General features: G+C 45.1%; 1 long non-coding RNA gene across 1 annotated transcript; it reads left to right on the top strand.

The window, feature by feature from the left end:
- The first annotated feature begins 14,325 nt into the window (after window positions 1-14,325).
- LOC123445443 lies at window positions 14,326-15,779 on the top strand. Its single transcript, XR_006631098.1, has 2 exons — window positions 14,326-14,510; window positions 15,573-15,779. It is a non-coding gene; the product is annotated as an uncharacterized LOC123445443 (long non-coding RNA).
- Window positions 15,780-16,613: the final 834 nt, after the last annotated feature.

Raw genomic sequence — 16,613 nt, forward strand, 5'->3', positions numbered from 1 at the left:
ACACTGCAACATTTAATTATTCAGCATTGTCCTTTTAATTTATGCCGCAAAGATACATAAGGCCCCTTAATTGTCATTTCTGCATGCTACAAGATTAACGAGCAAACCCACTATGTGTTTCTATACTTGGATGAACCCTGTGTTTTTATTCTGTTTAGAACATTTGACTGAACCATTTGTATGCTTGTGCCTCCAGAATCCACATCTGTACGTTTTTTCTAGCACTATATGTGCCTATCTGAAGTTCCAGCAAAACTGCAATGCGGATTTCACCTTGGTTACTTATGGTGCATAAATATATATGCATCAATTGTTACTTCTGCTTGCCACAAGATCTCGTATAACGTGGTCCAGAACTTCAGATTTGCAAGCAATCCCTTTTCTATTGTTGGATGAAGTATGTTTTCTTCTTCTGTATCGTTTAGCTGGGCCACTCACATGTATGTCCTTCAACATGGCATTGCATGTAGCATGAGCAAAAAAAAATTGTCGACATGGACGCTGATCATGCGTGCCTCCAATTCCGGTGCCACTTCTTTTTCAAACAATACACTCAAGCACACTGCGTTTTTCTTGCTGTTTGATCCGTCTTTATTCTGCAACGAGATGAAGCCAACATTATGTCCACTCATGTTTGAGTTATCCTCTTGTTTACACCAATTCCAGAACCATTAAGTTTGTAGGGCACATGCAGCATTTCGCCCTGATGAACAATTATTTATTAATTGTTATGCACTGGTGATGTATGGTTGACTTGTTCTCCAGCATTGTTCGTTACACTCCTTTATTCGTAACAGCTGTATTTCAGACTCGACGTTTATTCCAGACACGAAAACTATAATGTCAGAGTTCAGTTTGTAGTATGGTCTGAAGTTCATCTTCCATTTGTCATGTTGGTTTGATCAAATAAATCATGAACTCGAACCTTTTCTTTGCTACCGAATCACATGTGTGCCTTCGCTGTCATTTACTCTGTACAATTATTGGCTCTGAACTGATGCAGGGATTTCTGGAGGAAAGAATGATTCGGTGTACTCCCTTCATAGACTGTCAGTCTCTCCTTTGCTTGCACTTGTACAGGGAGCATATCCATTGAGGTGATTGTCTTTTTTGTGCCATGAAGCAAACCATATGCTGCAACGCAGACGAAAGGTCGATAACCATAACCTATATGGTTATTAACGCTGTTTATTAACAACTTGATCCATAACATATACTATGCTGCAACGCAGACGAAAGGTCGATAAGGAGCCTACTTCGGCCGAGCTGGAGCAGGAGATTAATTCCTTCATAGCAGCAACTGCAGACTGTTTCTTATTCGAGGAGACTTGTCAACATTCGGTCCATGAGATTATCTGAATTTTGCACACCTTCTGTTTGTACTCCTAGCTCAATCGGACCTAGAACAGGAGTATCTCTTTCCCATTTGTATTCTTCATATCCTTGCATAATTGCATTTGCTACTCATGCTGATCCAAGTTTCATCAAACAAGTGGCCAAGACACAGTGGCGTTGTTTTGATATACAAACAGGTAGCTTACAGTATGTATCATCTTTTTTCTCTTTGTGTCGAACTTTTTTTTTTGGAAAAGAAGGAACTTAGCCCCGGTCCTCTACATCGATTGATTCATATAGCCGTATTATTAAACAGGTATAAAAATAAAGTTGTATGTCTACGAAGGGCTTACAATCTAAGCAAGACAAAAGCAAATAATTGAACTAAAAAAACCACCACATCCGGCAAGACCAAAATCAGGCTAGGATGTCTATACACCTAGCATATTATTAGTCTGTCATTCAAATCGGTTGAAGATAGTCTGTGCGACCGTCTTTCATCGATTGCACCCAATAATCATAAGCTTGCTTTAGTCCGCATAGTTGATTAACGGCCGCGTACGGATCCAAGACGTGGCCTTCTGTATAACCTACAAAAAAATATTAAAAATCTTGCCATTGAAAGTCATGTCATTTGGACCCCGACCCCACGTCGCTCCTCCTGGGGCGATTCGGGGGAACCAAGTCCTCCGCTACCGGGCTCCCCTCCCCCCCTGAGCGCCCTCCTCCCGTCGTTGCCTGGCTTTACCACGGTGGCCCGGGAGAGATGTGGTGGACCCGGTTGTGAGGTCCGTGGGCGCGTGGTAGCGTCGTCGTGCAAGATCTGGGAATGTGCAGTGGAGGCAGCTCCGGTGGCTGTGAGGGCGCTGGTGGTGGGCACTCCAATGGCGGAGTTTGCGGGCTGTGGAGGCTCTCCCGTTGCTTGGAGCTGCTCAGCAGAGGGGTTAGATCCGCCCAGATCAGGCTTCCCTTGTGGCGGCTGCGCCTCGTCGGAGATGGCAAGCCGAGGGGGCGGCCCCTGACATGGTGGAGGCACCTTCCTCTTACTCCCTCGTCAGGGATTGGGTGGGGACATGATGCGGCTGACCGCCGCGGGTCCAAGTCTCAGATCCGTCGGTGGTAGTGCTCGGATGTGCTCCTGTGGGAGCGGCAGGGCGCCCTCGGGTGCCGGGGGCTCCTCCCTTGGCTTGTGGAGCTGTGGTGGCGGCGGTGAACCGTGGACGGCGGCGTGGCCGCGTCGCATATTGGGTGGGTGTGCTTTAGTGATTGTGGAGATAGGCCTCCGGCCTGCGAGGAAGATGTGGATTGGTGGTCTTCAACAATGGCCCATGCCCATTGCTCAGTTTGTTGCGATCATATGCTCTGGGATTCCTTGTGTGGCTCAGCAGTGAAGGAGGTGCTCCGGGCGAATGCCTTGCACTTGCTTGGTCGCGGTGTCAATGATCTCGTCGCTCTCGGACGTCGCATTCCTTCCTGAAGGCCTCGTTGTGGAGCTACCTCTACGCCCATGAGTGTCATGTGATCTCCGGGTGAAAACTCAAGCTCCATCAGAGTGGGCAATGGCGGCACCCATGTCGTTGCCTTCTTGGAGGCATTGCCTTGAAATCCTAACACTTATGGGGTGGCGGGTTTACGACAATTATAGGATTGCTTTGTTGTGAGGGTGGTGGATGCTGGGGCGGCGGCCACGCACTATGGATGTACGCCGAGGCGGCGGCCTCAGATGGCCATGTAGCGGCGGTCCTATGGGGTAGACACGTGGCTCAACATGGTATGGGTGGCGACCTGGTGCTACAAGGGTAGCGAGTTCGTCGGCTCGGTCGACGTGATCTGTGGGGTTGGTCTGGCTGGCACGTCGGGGCGGCGGCCATGGATGTCTGGCGCAATGTTTTTGGTCTGCGGACGGGCAGCTCGTGTAGCAAGGGCTACGAGGTGTTTGTGTCATGCAATAATGCGGGTCGCAAGCGAGCAGAGGATGTCGGGGAGGCGGCTCGAGAGCTGGTGGTGTGTGTTTGTTGCAATTGTGTTCTTGGGTTGGGTGGCCGACGAGGCTACATTGCCTGTGCGGTTTTTTGGCCTCGCTTTACTCATAAACTGGATTATTTTGCTTGGATCAATTCTTTTCTTCTTAATGCAATGCCAGAGCTCCTGGCCCTCTAACGAGGTTCCGTCAAAAAATCATATCACTTTAGTGTTTCTTTTTCTCTGTGCGTAGAACTGGGACATGTTATTTGCATCTCAGTTGTGTCCTTTGATGTTCTTCACATTGTGAAGTTTATTGCCCTGAGCTGATGCAATAATGATTTCTAAAGGTACGAATCAGTGATTGGTTGACATCAAGCAATCGATGCCACTGACAATATCTTGTTATGTTGCTCGGCCCCTCGTCCTTGGTTGATCTCGTCTGTTTATATGGTTGCTCTTGTTGCAATCAACTAGTTTGTGCTGCATTTCTACTTGCATGATCTGATATGTCCGAGATGCAGCCCTGATGAGATTCCCTTTTTAGTGTTTCTTTCGATCACTCGCTGTTTTGACCGGAAAATCCTAATGACCGAAGCCCTGTTGAGTGTTACTCCCTCCGTTCCCAAATACAAGTCTTTTAAGAGATTTCACTAGTAGTCTACATACGAAACAAAATGGATGAATCTACACTCTAAAGTATGTCTATATATATCCGTATGTAGTCCACTAATGAAATTTCTTTAAAAACTTATATTTAAGAACGGATGGAGTACAAAATTCAGTCATACTGTTTTGATCTCTGTATCACATGGGCCTTTGAAAATATGCTATTAACATATTATAACGTGTTATTAATGAAATATTGTATACTGGTTAATTCAACGAGTCAATTCTCTATATTGTTATAGAGCGTTTTTTTCCAGTGGATAGGACACTAAACTGTGGCAAGCCGGACACGGAGATATTATGTATACAAATTCCTCTTGTCACCTAGGCAGAGATATTATGTATTTAACGAGAAGATATTATGTATACAAATTTGTATACATAATATCTCCGTGTCCGATTAAGTTTAACGAATAGTCAATTCTCTACACCTCAAATTCGTCTTGGTTGCTCATGTTTTTGTGCACGCTGCTATAGCTGAGTGATGCCCGCTAGCGAACTCTGTAGGCTACCAGCCGCCGAGGCAGAGTTGCGGATGTGTAACTATAAGTATATCCGAAAGACTGAATTAGCCCATCATTTTAGTATTAATGTTACAGACAATTTTTGTAGTCGATGGATACATCAACGAAAAGCTTGGAATAATTTAAGGAAAGTACGAACATCAATGTCATGTTTGAAACTTAAACTCGGATGAACAGGAGATACCACTGTCTTTCTATAACTATCCAACCACAGATTGCTTTGCTGATTTTAGCTACTTTATACTAGGCGACTGATAGGCGTCGGCGTGCCGGCCTAAAGATTCGGCCGGTCGCGCCCCAGCCATCTGATTCAGCCATGTGCAGCCATCCGATTATATCTACGTTCTCTTTTTTCTTCCCCACTCGTCTTTCCCGGTTTAGCCATATCCGCGATTGCCTGACGCAATTTCCTATAGCCCCCCATCTCCCCCTCCGCCCCCTAGCTTCCTGCTTGCAGCTCCGCGTGTTGGGTTGTTAGCTCGCCGTCGCTGCTCGATGCATCAGTAGCCGTTGATCTGGCATTTTTTACCCCTGTCGCCATCTTCCTCGTGACATGACGCCGTCTCTTCCCATCGCGTGTCCGGCTCCTACGGGTCAACCGCACCTTCTTCCCCCAAGCTCTACCTCCGTCTCTCCCGCACACATCTCGTCCTACCTCTGGCCGCCTCGCCCACCCTCACAAGCCCCGCCATCATCTCATGCTGCCCATTGCCGTGTTTGAAGCACCATGGTAGCAAATGCATGGATGTAGCAAAAAACTTCGCTGGTGGTAGCAAAACTGTTGTCACAGCCGTTGTGGGTTGCAGCTAATCCATGAACGAATGAAGCAAAATCCAGCGTCGGTTGTAGCAAAAATGTTGCCGATGTCGTCGCACGTCAGAGCTAAGTCGTGAAGCATGTAGCAAACAACAATGCCAGTAGTGGCAAAAACATCAAGGACGCAGAGTATATGCTGCTCCAGAGCTCGTTTGAGCTTGACGAACAGTAAATTAAAAAAAAACATTTAAAAAATTCTAATTTTTTTGTGAGCAACATTGAAAAAAGGGCAAAACGCATGCAAAAATTTGCCTTGAAATAATATTTCTATAAGGCGCGATAAAAAAACAAAACCGATACTAAAAAAATGCGCATTCAGAGTACTGATTTGTTTTGTCACACTTTACAGTAATATTTGCATGCACTTAAAACTTTTGTCAATGTTGCTCACAAAAAAATATCAGATTTTTTTTTTACTGTTAATCAAGCTCATTCGAGCTCGGGAGCAAAAGGCACTTTCCAAACATCAACGGTTGCAGCTGCCGACCCAGGTCACAGCTAATTCTTACATGGTTGTAGCAAAAAAATAAATCAACGGTGGTAGATTTGCCATAGCTGGTTGTAGCACACATAGTCTTCCTTCCAGCAAAAACATACAACTTGTTGATTGTCATCGTCGCATCATCGCAGCAAAGCCGTGAAGCATGTAACAAAAACAACGCCGGTAGTAGCAAAAACGACAACGACTTCGCCGATTCGATCGCAGCTAATCGGTACATGGTTGGAGGAAAAATGTTGCAGTTGGTAGCTCCACCATAGCCGTCGTCGTGTATAATTGATCAGATATTATACCAAGTCTAGACGAAAGGTAGACTCCCGGGTCGCCCCGCAGGAGGGCGGCTCCGAAGGACCCCGATCCGATCCAGAAGGCCGGAGCCCGATCTTTCCCCACTGGCCGCTGCCGTCGCTGGTAACGGTGGTGGCAACCACGCCATGGCTGTCAAAGACGGTGGGGCAAGGCTGGCGTAGCCTGCTGGATTCCCTTCATGCGGGGGGTTCGGCTCCTTGGCGGCGCATGAAGAGGTCCGGCAGCGAGGCGGTGGTGCTCGCCCATGTGCGGTGCGTTGCAGGGATGCGTGGATGGGCCGAGAGTGGCGGATGTGCGGCGATGGCCGAAGGTGACGGAGCGGAACCTACGACAATGGCGCTATTGCGCATGCCTAGGGTGCGCCGGAGCCCTCCTACTATCGCTGTCACATGTGCCTGATCCGCTGATCTGTTCGCCGGAAGTTGGCCGGCGGCGTGGGGGCCTGTTAGTGTGCTCGAATAAAGGTGACGGTCCTAAGGTTCCTCTTACGCCAAGACGAAGATCTGCCTGATGCTCGTACTTCCTGATCTCGCCATACTGGCGGGTTCGGAAGGCTCCGCCGGCGAACTCCCATGGACGTGTTATGCCTAGAGAACTCCGATGGACGTGTTATGCCTAGAGATTACTGGATCGGGTGGAATTCGGTCGTGCCCATTGGTTCTCCATTAAGGAGGGAGCAACGCGAAGCTCTGCTATCTGTTTCCATCAGGAGATATTTTACTCCATGGTAAATTCAGAGGCGAAGAATGTCATGAAAGCTGAGATTGGAGGACTAATAATGGTGATTGTAGCCTACAGATTTTCGGGATTCGTAGCAGTGCTATGTAAGTAAGTGGGGTCGACATCATAGATAAAGTTCAAGGTCCTACCTTTTAGGGTGAATATCCAATGTCTGGCTTTAATTGGTTGTGTCTCACAATAAACTTGTTGAAGACGTTGTTTTAAGAGCGGGAATTATTTCGAGGGTGAAAACCCAATATTTACGATTGGGCGACGAAGGCGCTAGTGCACTGTTTCCTTTTTGAAGGCATCGTTTTTAGAGTATTTGGACATCAGGCGTTGTCTTAGTGGTGGTTGTGCTGCTGCTGCAAGTACTGAAACTCTGTAACGAGACTTTTCCTTTTTAGTTTCTTCTTCGTTTTTTAGCTGTATGCATCCATCAGGCCATTAGGGCATTGCGTTGTTGCAGAGGCTGAAAATAATTGTATCTTCACGATATTAATATATACTATTTATCAAAAAATAGTCGCTGTCGTACCTTCTCCATCATTGCTGGTAGCAGCACCGTAGCATTGCACGACATGTTTTGCAGCACTGAAGGTCGTCGTTTCCCTGCCGCCGATGGAAACATCCAACTTCCCATGTCGTCAGCATGTTCCCCCTCAATCCTGCTTTCAAAAAATGGCATCGTCGGAGATACAATTGGATGCGCCATGGTCGAGACCTCGTCGTCGATGGTGCAGAAGCAGGGGAGAAGAAGGAGGCGTGGCGCGGCTAAAGAGGATAAGGTCGTGGGGAGATGACGGTTGCAAGGATCCCAACCACATGGCACGTGTGGGCAAAACGAGTGGCTACATGAGCCCATGAACAACAATGAGTGTCGAGATGTCGGGCGGAATGGTTTGGTCGGCGGCATCGTTTATAAACGTTTTTCGTTGTAGTGTACTTATCTCCCCTGCCTTGATCCTAATACTCCCTTTGTCCCAAATGGGTGACGTACTCCCTCTGTCTCAATGTATAAGTCATCTTAGGTTGTACACCGCGATCAATATGGAGCAAAAAATGAGAGTAATTAATGTTAATTTGCTAATTAATATCATCGCATGCAATAAATTGACCACTGCATGTGATGCTACTTAGGCATGTGTCAATGCTAGTTTCTTAGCGCGGTTTCATAGATATTTTATTGATGTGGCATACTAGTTAATAAAGAAAGAGAGTCAAATTGTATCTTAGCTAACATACAACCCTTGCACGTGGCCATATGCAAAAAATGATTCTAGCCCAATCATATGTATGCATTACCCTAAATTATTAAATGTAGATACAACTCATAAAAAACAATGTATTGACATTGTTGTATCTTAAATTCTTAATGCTCCTATAATAACGTGATAAAAGACGATGCATTGGGAGATGCCTTAGTCTCAAGTCATTAAAAAAAACACGCCTCACTGAAAGTGCAGTCATTGCCCTTAATCGTGTTTTGGTGTTGCTGACAACACACATATAGATAACTAATTACTAATCCCCTTTAAGCTATTGTAAATGATCATGTGTTGATAAGGACAAGCTCATGTGCTAACAAGGACAAGATCAAGATAAGCATTCTTGAGCACTACATGCTTGATTCTTGTGGATGTTCACATAGTGGACAAATGAAGATGAATACATAAGCTAGGCTTTCCACATTGTATATGGGAGAGCTACTTGAAGACTTCATCATGTCTTGCTTTCAACTTGAGCCAAGAAGGAACAACAACATCAAGCTCAAGTGAAAGGGCTAACTCAAAGGTATCAGTCCCTTTGACGTTAATGGTGCGGAGTGATGATCAGCGAATAAAAGTATACACTCAAGTATGGATCATCGGTACCCTTTTATAATTCTTGAATCTTTAGGGATCCCGGACTATTAAGAGTGGATCACATGTTTTGTGATGAAGCTCGTCGCATCTCTCTTGAACCTCCTCCTACTTTAGGTCATAAAGTCAAGGACTTCACCACGGTTCCTAAGTCTTCCTACTTCACTTTCCGCCGCGACGTTGACCAATTTTCTGTTGTACGTGACTCTATGGACTCACGTTTCCGCACAAACGTCCAATCGGACATCTTTACTACTGTCATTGTTCCTAAGGGTCTCTCTGTCCATCACTATATTGATCTTGAGCATATTCGCACGCACCCGGCGAAATACCCGAGTGCCATTGAGCTCATTGAGTCATCGGGGCTCGCTGCCCCCTTTGCTTTTCGGTACGATTTTAACGGTGCTGCTATCCATCAATTTTATGCCACATGTTTCTTTGGCTCAAACAACACTGTTAGCTGGATGACGTCTGATGTTCAGTTCACAGCCTCTTATGATGAGTTTGTGGCCGCACTCGGTTTCCCCGACTCCGGCTTCAAAATCCATAAGAATGATCCTAACCATGCACATAGGCCCATTGAGGCATGTGGGTTTCTCCTCAAACCACTTCGTGAACTTGATGCAGACGAACGGATGAAGGATCTTAACCAAGTATCCATCTGGCGCTCTCCCTACTTTATCATTTTTCAGTGTCTTATCCGCACCATCTATCCCAAGATGGGTGATAGGGGATCTTGCAACGTCTACTGTATTGACATCATGTCACACTTACACGAGTCCCCCAAGCGCAAAATTAATGTGCCTCACTTTCTATGGCATGAGATTCGGCTCGCTAGTTTTCAATACAAGCGAGCCTTCCCTCATGCCCCCTTCATCCAGGCTTTTATTCACCATGTTGCTGAATTCACTGTTGCTCCCACTCACACGCATCACAAGCGGGTTATTCCCGCTCACATGGCGGATGACTATGCTCCCAAGAAAACCCCATCCACCACCTCCACTCGCCGCACTGCTGCCCGGTCAGCAACCCCTTCATCCAGCTCAGCTCCTCTCGGTCGCTTTGTCAAATTCATTGGCAAGGCACATTCTGCTATGATGAAGGCCTTCTCTTTCCAGTGCGGTCAAACTCATGATGTGGTTTCTCGCCTCGTCTCCTCCAAGAATGCCCTCAAGGCTCGTCTGAGAGACTCGGGCGCTCTTGATGTGAGTGACGATGAGGATCTTCCTGCTGCTCCTCCTTCTGACTTTTGCTTCCCATCTAGTCCTGAGTGGGCCGACTTTCTTGACGAGGCTAGTGGCAGTGGCTTGCCTAAGGATGAGGATGATGCCTGATGATGATGATATTGATGAGGGTGATATTTGAGTATGTGGTAGCATTGCCGGGTTTCCCTCCTTTTTGGTCCTTGATGCCAAAGGGGGAGAACATTATCTTATCTTAGTTTCGATTTTAGTTTCTCTCATAATGTATGGTATGATGTATTATGTCGAACTTAATGATGTGTCATCATGTAACGATACTTATGGATGATGTGCTATGCCATCACTTATGGATGATGTATTGTTGAACTATCATGTGGTGATGAGATATCATGATATTATCGTTGTGTCATATGATGATGAGTTTTATGCTATCCTATTGATTCATATGATATGCCTTGATTCATATGATATGCTATGAATTGTTGATTCTTATGATATGCTATGTATTGTTGAACTATTATGGTGTTATATCATGCTATTATCTTCAATGCACACACTAAGGGGGAGCTCTTGCACTTACCTATTTTACTATGCATATAATCAGGGGGAGCTTCATAAGCATCGTAACAAATCTCTCCTAAGCCACACATGTTTATTACTATTTTTGAGAGCTATATGTATGTTGTCATCAACTACCAAAAAGGGGGAGATTGAAAGTGCAGTCATGCCCTTAATCGTGTTTTGGTGTTGCTGACAACACACATATAGATAACTAATCACTAATCCCCTTTAAGCTATTGTGAATGATCATGTGTTGATAAGGACAAGCTCATGTGCTAACAAGGACAAGATCAAGATAAGCATTCCTGAGCACTACATGCTTGATTCTTGTGGATGTTCACATAGTGGACAAATGAAGATGAATACATAAGCTAGGCTTTCCACATTGTGTATGGGAGAGCTACTTGAAGACTTCATCATGTCTTGCTTTTAACTTGAGCCAAGAAGGAACAACAACATCAAGCTCAAGTGAAAGGGCTAACTCAAAGGTATCAGTCCCTTTGACGTTAGTGGTGCGGAGTGATGATCAGCGAATAAAAGTATACACTCAAGTATGGATCATCGGTACCCTTTTATAATTCTTGAGTCTTTAGGGATCCCGCACTATTAAGAGGGGATCACAGGTTTTGCGATGAACTTGCTCAAACTACATCTCTACTGTTCTATACCACATCTCCACTGCTCTGCTGCTATCTCAAAACAGAACCAGTGCCTCGGACATCCGGCTTCCTCCGGACGTCCGAGGGTCGGACGTCCGACCTCCTTCGGAAATCCGGAACTCTGCACCAGAGAAAGTTGAGTCAAATAACTCGGACTTCCGGCCTCCCCCTGTCGTCCGAGGGCCGGACGTCCGACCTCCTTCGGAAATCCGGAACCCTGCACCAGAGAAACTTGAGTCAAATAACTCGGACTTCCGGCCTCCTCCTGTTGTCCGAGGGCCGGACGTCCGACCTCCTCCGGAAATCCGGAACCTTTCACCAGAGATATTTGAGTCAAATAACTCAGACTTCCGGCTCCCTCCGGACGTCCGGTTCCTGTTCGACTACACAGTGATTCCAGATATATATACATCGCTCGGACGACCGACCCCTGTCGGACGTCCCACACCTTGTGGGCGCCCGGACATCCGAGAACTGTCGGATGTCCGACCACTGTCAGACTTAAGTGACCCCAACGGCTGTTTTAGTCTCCCCACTATATATACCCCCCTCCCACTTCGTGAGAGTGTGCCCAACACATCCATATCGTCATAAGAACACATTTCTACCTCACACACATTTGCTCACACCAAATCTTAGATCCCAAGAGCATTTGTGAGCCCCTTTGAGAGTTGTTCCAATCAAAAGATAGATCGTCTCCCTCTCCTCCTCTCAACCCAAGCTATTTGAGATTTGAGCAAGTTTTGAGCATTCCCCGTGATCTTGTTACTCTTGGAGGTTGGAGACTCCTAGGCGGTAGGAGTTCTTCGGAGAGGAATCAATCCGTGTGATTTCCCCCGGAAAAGTTTGTGAGGGTTTGGAAGCCACCTCAAAGGCTTACCACTAGTGGTTGAGAAACGCCTTCGTGGTGTTATCTCAAAGGGAGAATAGGGTGAGCCTTCGTGGCGTTTGTGTGCCTTCATGGTAACATCCACCTCTCTAACGGTGACTAGCTTCCCTCCAAGGAAGTGAACATCGGGATACATCTTTGTCTCAGTGACCTTGGTTATCCTTAACCCTAACTTCTTACTTGTGGTTTATTTGTGTTACTTGAGCATACATACATTGCATATTGTTTGTGCTTATTATATTCTGTTGGCTATTTCTTGTACAAGATTAATCGTTCAAGCATACCCTCTATATCTATACGTTCACACTTGCAGCTTTTGATATATCGTGTGCTATAGTGAGATCTAGTATCTTGTGTCGTTCACCTACTTGTCGTGTGATATAGCTCAAGTAAGTTTGTGTAACTTGCTTGTGTTTGTTAGTAACTGTATTGTGTCCATCTTGATAGATAGTGTTGTTGATACACGTTGCGGTGCCTATTGCATTTAGGATTTGTGCTTGAAAAGTATCCTCTTAGTTTATTTCCGCATTAGGTTTAAGTCAAATCCGAAGAAGTTTTTAAATAGCCTATTCACCCCCCTCTAGGCGACATCGTGGTCTTTTCACTTACGTCTTTTATTGGTTGATTTTTTTTTCATGTTAAAAAACAAGAAACGAGGTAAAAGTTAATGCATAGCGTCTAAGTGTTTTAGGATTATGTTATTTTCATAAGATAACTTATACACCGAGACGGAGGGGCAGATTTAATATTATTAAACTACTATAAATTGTATACTAAAATAATGACATTTATTTTGAAACCGAGTATTACGTGTTTGCTAAAAGAAAAATACTTCCTTCGTCTCAGTGTATAAGTCATCTTATGAAAATTAAATAATCTCAAAATGCTTAGGCACGATGCATTAATTTTCACCTTGTTTCTTGTTTCTTAACATGAATAAAGTAATCAACCAATAAAAGACGCGAGTCGTGTATGTTTTTAATGACTTGAGATTAACAAGCACGACATGCAGTGGTTAATTCATTACATGCAGTGGGGGAGCCAGAAACTGAATATAGAAGGGGCCAAAACATGTCATATAATGTTAGAGGGTGCCAAATCACCTAAATCTAGCTAATTTTGTTTGATAAGTGAAGAATTAGAAATACATACAAGTGTATTTGTGAGAGCATAGGGAGGGCCAAGGCCCGTGCCAGCACCCCTACCTTCACCACCACTCATTACATGCAATGTTATTAATTAAGAAATAAACATTATTTCTTTTTATTTTTTTATCTTGGTTGTGGTGCACAACCTAAAATATACCTGGCCAAACGGGCCGGGCTAAACAGGCAGGTCCGCCAGCCCGCCACGACGGTACAACAAAGGCCCGACCCGACATGATTTAAACGGGTCGTCCCAGGCACGCGGCACGCCTCGGGCCATGCCTGGACCTGAGGGCTGGGCACGCGGGCCGGCACGACACAACCCGTTTATTTTTTTACTTATATATATATATGTATGTATGATAAAAAAAATAACCTAATAGGTCAAAATCGACCCAAAACACAGCCTAATATATTAAAATCGGCCCAAAAAACAGCATAACAGGCTAAAATCAGTCTACATAATAACCTAAAATAAAAAAAAACTAGCAGCCTAACGGGCCTGGCGTGCCTACAGGCCGTCCCGTATAACCTCCGTGCCGTGCCTGGACCGAAATGCTGTGCCGGTGGGCCGGCACGGCATGGCCCGGCTAATAATCGGGTCCAGACGTGTCGTGCCGGGCCGATCCGTTTGGCCAGGTTTGACCTAAAAATGACCCATACATCGAGACGGAGGGACTAAGAGGGTGCTTGGATACGTTTTAGTCCCATGACTAAAAGTAGTGAGACTAAAACTTGCTAGCCTCACCCATGCTTGGATCCAAGTACTAGAGAGACTAAAATCAAGTTAATGAGCATTTATTATCCTCCAAACCCTCCAATCCAGAACTTGCATGAGGAGTTAAATGAGGAGAGAGAGGACTAATGCACATTTTAGTAGGGGTACCCTTGACTAAAAGATTTTAGCCTCAAGACTAGTTTTAGCCTCTCTTTAGTCAGGGGTGCTTGGAACTTTAGCCTCTTAAAAGACTAGTTTTAGTCAGACTAGTTTTAGTCTCTTGGATCCAAGCACCCTCTAATTTGATGTTGCACTCGGCCATACCGTGTGCGGAGGAGAGGACGGCAGCGGCTATGGGGGCGGCAGCACATGGTCGGTCGTGTCCACCAACGAGTCATCTGTTCTCAGCGTCTATATCTACCGCGTTTGGAGAGTGGGAGACTCAGTAGAGACAGAGAGAGAGAGAGAGAGGGGTCGATCCCGCGGCGCCGGGCTCCTCCGGCGGTTATCCCGTCCTACCGACCACCGGCGGCCTGCAAGCCGGTGAGTACGTGCAGCGTTCCGAAGAGGCGCGTGCTCGCAGGGGGAGGGGAGGGGGGAGGCGCCGGATCTCGCTGGACAAGTGCGTCAACAACATGTGGTATATTTCGTTTCTTCCTGACCTGGATCCGACTACTTTATTTTTCGAGTTTACCGACGAGTAGATCTGCTGTGTGTTCATCTAGTGTCACCAACTGTTGGTGGTCACCTTAAGCGTTACTTCTTTCTTCTTCTGTTCTAGATCCGACTGAGCTAGATTTGTTCGGCTAAGTTCACGGTGATGTGGATCTGAAATGCAAACTGTCGGTCATCCACCCTAGGCTTCCTTCCGTTCTACTCCCAAGTGAATCACGCGTCTGCTTCAAGATCCAGTTAAATCAGGAGTGGATCTAGTTTCTTCAAGTCAAAAAATCACGAGTACCAAGTGTTAACTGTTGGTGGTCAGCCGTAGGTTTCCTTAAGCGTTAGTTCTAGATCCGACTGAGCTAGATTTGTTCGGCTAAGATCACGGTGATGTGGATCTGACTGAAAAGCAAGCTGTCGGTCATCCATCGTGTGTTTCCTTCCGTTCTACTCCAAGTGAATCATGCGTCTTCTTCGAGATCCAGTTAAATCATGACGAGTGGATCTAGTTTCTCCAAGCAAATCACGAGTGTCAGTCATTTCTTCCCTGGCCGGCCGGTGTGTGCATCTTAGTTCTTCAGTGCACATTGCTGCCTGTACATGATAGATTTACAGTGCTAATTTGGTCATACAAGCTACTTGAGCGCATCCACCAAAAGCTTCCTATTCTGTGTACGGTCCTAGGTGGATCTGTATTAGACACATCTTGAGGTCAACCACCAAAAGCTTCCTACACAGTATTTAGCCTATGAAAACTGTATGCTATAGTCATACTAGTGTGGGGTGAAAATCACAGCTGCTTGGGACTTGAAAAGATGATGCTTCGAACGAAATGGAAGGATACTGTTATTCACCTGTATCATCCACTGGTTTCTTTTGTGCTGGTTAGTGTGTGCAGATCGTTGGTCATCCACTTCTTTTTTGCGGGGACACATTGGGTGTTTGATATAAGCTGTTTTGCTTTGCCTAGATAGATAACTAGCTCATATCTTGCTGATTTGGTTGCCGCTAACCATTGCAAAAACTTTCATTTGAATAGGTACCTTGTATGGGATGAAGTGAAGGCTATTTTGTTAATCAATCATCATATTATGTGCACAATAAGCTTTTGTTATGCTTTCACCGTCGATGCCCACTGGCTGGATCATACTTCTGTTTATGAGCTCATTGAAGTAACTCTCTCCTAGCTTAAATCGGCCAATTTCTCGTTTGCATTATATATAAAACCTTCAGCTATCCATCTCCATATCAGTTCGTCTCTCTTAATTTTGTAATCTTTTGGAAATATGCTTAAATATCCTCAAACATAAGTACAAGCCACACATGCTGCACCAATACTATGCAAAGTAGCATAGAGTGAGTAAAATAGGCTCTTGACTTTTAGATTATACAAGAGCGGTTATCTACAAGTCAACCCTTTTTTTACTAACTACTAGTAGCCTTGATATATCTATATGATTAGTTATTATGTCCAAGTATGTTTTTAGAAGATTAAGCAAACTCATTTGATATGTAAATGGATAGTTTGAGGTTTTATTTATAATGATAAACAAGGGATTAGCAAGTTTGAGCTCGGTGATAGAATTACTCAATGAGATCGCAAATAGAAGCATGGTTCAGCCAATTGACATCAATGTTGATAAAGGCATGGAAAAATCTTATCGTATACATGATATGGTGATTGATTCCATATGTTTTTGCCAAGTGAAGAAAAACCATTTGCACGGCACTCAGTCAAAGGCAAGATTTGAAGACTAAACATTCCGAAGAGCATGACAGGTTTGAAGATTAAACGGTTTAAGTTCTCCTCCTTTTGGATTTAATTAGGATATATGCTTCCATTCCTGTCAATTGAGACGGCCTGATAACACTGCATTTCCCTTGGTGTTTTGATTTGTCCTTCTTCTGCAACATACATGCGAGTTGTCGTTCCCACTTACTCTGCGGTGCCTGCTCTACTTTGCTCATGAAGAACTTCTTTTCTTCATTTCTCTGTTTACTCAAATGCTTGTGGACTGAAATTTAAGTCGTTCAGTTTATAGAACATTTTGAAATTTCACCTTTTATTTGTAGATGTTGC

The sequence above is a fragment of the Hordeum vulgare genome, chromosome 3H (genome assembly GCF_904849725.1).
Source record: "Hordeum vulgare subsp. vulgare chromosome 3H, MorexV3_pseudomolecules_assembly, whole genome shotgun sequence".
Taxonomy (NCBI): Eukaryota; Viridiplantae; Streptophyta; class Magnoliopsida; order Poales; family Poaceae; genus Hordeum; species Hordeum vulgare.